The 4043-nt window shown below is 31.9% G+C and overlaps 1 long non-coding RNA gene across 3 annotated transcripts in view; it reads left to right on the forward strand.

Moving 5' to 3' along the window:
• The window catches only part of LOC110269515, a 4461-nt gene continuing 3478 nt past the window's right edge, over window positions 3061-4043 (forward strand). Inside the window, exon 1 of one of the 3 annotated variants that reach the window (XR_002358326.1) lies at window positions 3061-3645. This is a non-coding gene — a long non-coding RNA (uncharacterized LOC110269515). The remainder of the gene's footprint in view (window positions 3646-4043) is intronic. The other 2 variants (XR_002358324.1, XR_002358325.1) reach the window with 2 other exon arrangements.

Genomic DNA, 4043 nt, shown 5'->3' on the forward strand with positions numbered 1-4043 from the left:
CCATTAGCCATACAATAAGCATAAAATGCTTGGGAAGTAAATTCACTAGCATTATCAAAACGAATTACTTTGATTGAATTTTCTGGAAACTGTGCTTTTGATCGAATAATTTGAGCCAGTAATCTCGCAAACGCCAGGTTGCGAGAAGACAATAAGCACACATGTGACCATCTCGAAGATGCGTCTATCAGGACCATAAAATATATAAAAGATCCACATGGTGGATGAATATGTCCACATATATCACCTTGAATCCTTTCTAGGAATTCAGGAGACTCAAATCCAATCTTTACTGGTGATGGCCTTAAAATTAACTTCCCTTGAGAACATGCAGCACAACAAAATTCACTAGATTTAAGAATCTTCTGGTTCTTTAGTGAATGTCCATGAGAGTTTTCAATAATTCTTCGCATCATGGTTGTTCCCGAATGACCCAATCGGTCGTGCCAAGTTATGAATTCATTTGGGCTAGTAAACTTCTTGTTTACAGTGACATGTGATTCAATTGCACTAATCTTGGTATAATATAACCCAGATGAAAGTGAGGGCAACTTTTCTAATATAACCTTTTTATTTAAATCATGAGTTGTGATACATAAATACTCATGATTTCCCTCATTCATTGTCTCAACATGATATCCATTTTGGCGAATATCTTTGAAACTCAATAAGTTCCTCAGAGACTTAGTAGACAATAGTGCATTATTTATTATGAATTTTGTTCCTCCAGGAAACAAAATTATAGCTCTTCCGAAGCCTTCAATCACATTGCCTGAACCAATAATAGTGTTAATGTATTCCGCTTTTGGCACAAGATGGGTAAAATATATATCACTTTTGAGAATGATGTACGAACTTGCACTATCTGCAAGGCATACATCTTCATTATATATCCTTGCTATTTTCTTCAAAGATAAATAATAATAAAATGAGTGGCAATACATGCACAGTCAAATTGAATTATTGATTGGAATTATTTTTCTAAGAAACACTGCACATAATGTCATATACTAAAATTTTATTTTAAAAGTTGACACATTTAATGATTTCAAAATTCATAAACATTAATATTTCATTATTTATATACATCACATTTGAAGCTTAAATAAAACTTAACAATAAGTTCTTTACAATATTTATTTACATAGATACTTAATAATCCCACATATTAAACTATTCCATCATTGATCAAATGACCAATATTTCTTTCAGGATCCTCAAAGAAATCTGACACATCATAATGACTGGTGGAATTTTCAGCATCATTTGAAACAAAATTTGTTTCCTTTCCTTTGTCATCCTTTTTTAAAAATGCTTGGTAAAGATCGACTAGGTGCCTTAGGGTATGACAGGTACGTGACCAATGGCCCTTTCCACCACAATGAAAACACTTATCCTCTGTTGATTTATTTTGCCTAATATTTATTTCTTTATCCCACTTCTGGTGAGATCCTCTCTTTTGAATATAATTTCTTTTCTTTCCATAATTTTTCTTATTATTAAAACATTGCCATTTACCTCTTCTGGGGTAACTTGCCGCATTTACTTCAGAAAATGGGGCGGCGCCAGTTGGGCGCGCTTCATGATTTTTCAAGAGCAACTCATTGTTGTGTTTAGCAACAAGAAGGCAAGAAATTAACTCAGAATATTTTTTAAACTATTTTTCTCGATACTGCTGCTGTAGGAGCACATTCGAGGCATGGAAGGTTGAGAAAGTTTTTTCCAACATATCATGATCAGTTATATTTTTTCCACATAATTTCATTCATGAGGTGATTCAAAACATTGCAGAATGATATTCATTTATGGATTTAAAATGCTGTAGGCGCAAGTGCGTCCATTCATATCGGGCTTGAGGAGGTATCACCATTTTTTTATGATTGTACCTTTCTTCAAGGTCTTTCCAAAGATCTGTAGGATCTTTTAATGTGAGATATTTATTTGTCAATCCTTCGTCAAGATGACGACGAAGAAAAATCATAGCTTTGGCTTTATCCTTCTGGGATGCATTATTTTCAGCCTTAATAGTATCTCCAAGATCCATTGAATCAAGATGAATTTCAGCATCTAGTATCCATGATAAATAGTTGTTTCTAGATATATCAAGAGCATTGAATTCAAGATGAGAGAGCTTCGACATAATGAAAATTTGTTACCTGAGTCTTCCTAAAAATTTGATCAGAGTCTCATGCTGATAACGTGCTGTAAAATAAATAAAGATATACTAAATATAAAATAAAGATGTATAAATAGAAGACTCTAGTATTAATTGGCTCAATAACAATAATTCATATATGTATTTACTAATATTATATGTTGTAATATATATATATATATATATATATATATATATATATATAAAGAGAGAGAAGTATTAGAACGTAAAGAGAGAGGTATATTCCCTTGCCTCAGATCATGCTTTTATAGGCGTACAGAAGTTTGCTTTTCAAACTACGTTTATTTTGCTTCATCCTAAGGACTTTCTCTTTCAACATAGAAAATGGGTTGCCCATTAAATGGACATCCATTCTTATCCTATCCTAGTCACAACAAATCTTAGGTATTATGCTTTTTTGTATGATGCGTGATAGAGAAAATTTAATGACAGCTTCAGTTGATGCAACTAAAAAACTGATATCGGCAGAATTTTTTAGAGCTTTGTCTCATAAGTCATAATAGCATGCATAATCAAAAGGAATTTTTTAGTTTAATATGTTTTGCTAATGGATCAACTACTTTTTTTGGGCCAATCAGTTTTAATTGGACATGTTGTAGTGGTTGCTAAACTATACTTCCATTTTCAATTTTTGTCACTATTCTCCATTTGGAATTAATTTTAGAAAAAGTTATATCTTAATATATTCTAAATATTTTTAATAGAAANTAATAATAATAATAATAATAATAATAATAATAATGTGATAGAAAATTTTTATTTTAAAAAATTTGTGCAACCATAAGGGCAAGTCTCATAATCTAGTTACTTATAATCTAAGTAAATATAGTATATGCGACAAATACTTCGACATTCCATCATTGCTGCAAGTTCATATGAAGGAAGAACATGAATAATATACATTTTTGTGAATGATAAAGTCTTTGAAATATAGAGATAAGTCCATGAGTTATGTTAGACTATGTTTGGAAGGTAAACTGTGACTAAAAGATAGAGATTGGGATACAAAGAATGAAAAGCAGAGGCTAAATTATATTTCTGTATTGTGTTTGGTGTTAAGTGTACAAGATTGAGTCATGTCTCAGTATCCTGTTTGATTTAGGATAAATATAGAGATTGAAATAAGTAAAATTACTTAAATATCCTTGTTAAATAAAAAATAAAAACAAAATAAACCTTAATCCCTCTTCTCCCCCATACCACCATTCCTAATTTTATCGGCACCACTGGTCACCACCATCATCGTTATCATCTAATTGAGAAAGAAGAGGTTCTTTGTCATTGACTCAGACGGAAAGAAAATTAAGGACTTAGAGAGCTTGCTGAGGATCACACGAGCGCTGGAGGAGGCCATTGGTGCCGACAACAATGGTGTCGGTGTCGGGATGACTACAGTGGTGGCCAAGTCGGTGGTGAAAATAGTTGTAATGAGGAGGCTTGAGTTTGTGGAATGGCTTGGGAGCATCGAGGTAAAGCTGTCTTTAAACTTTATTACATTATCATTTTGTTCGGCATAATAATTGTGTATGAGCAAGTTGTTAACGGATGGTATTTACCATTGAGAAATTCAATAATACCACTAAAAATGTTAGAATTGCAGAGGGTAAAGGGGTTGAAGAAGAATGAAGAGAAGAAGCCTTAATTAGTTTTTATATGTCAATATATAATTAAAGTTTCAGTCATCGTTCTTGTAAATTTCAGTTTCATGTGTTTTCATTTTCTGGATGTACTAAAGAAAATAAAATTTTGTGTTTTGAAACTGAAATTTTAGTTATAATCTCTAACTACCAAATACAATATTGAATTTTAGTCTTCCAGTCTCAGTCTTAGTTCCAGTACCCCATACTAAACGTAGTCATAGAATTTT

This window comes from Arachis ipaensis, chromosome B01, assembly GCF_000816755.2.
Source record: "Arachis ipaensis cultivar K30076 chromosome B01, Araip1.1, whole genome shotgun sequence".
Classification (NCBI taxonomy): Eukaryota; Viridiplantae; Streptophyta; class Magnoliopsida; order Fabales; family Fabaceae; genus Arachis; species Arachis ipaensis.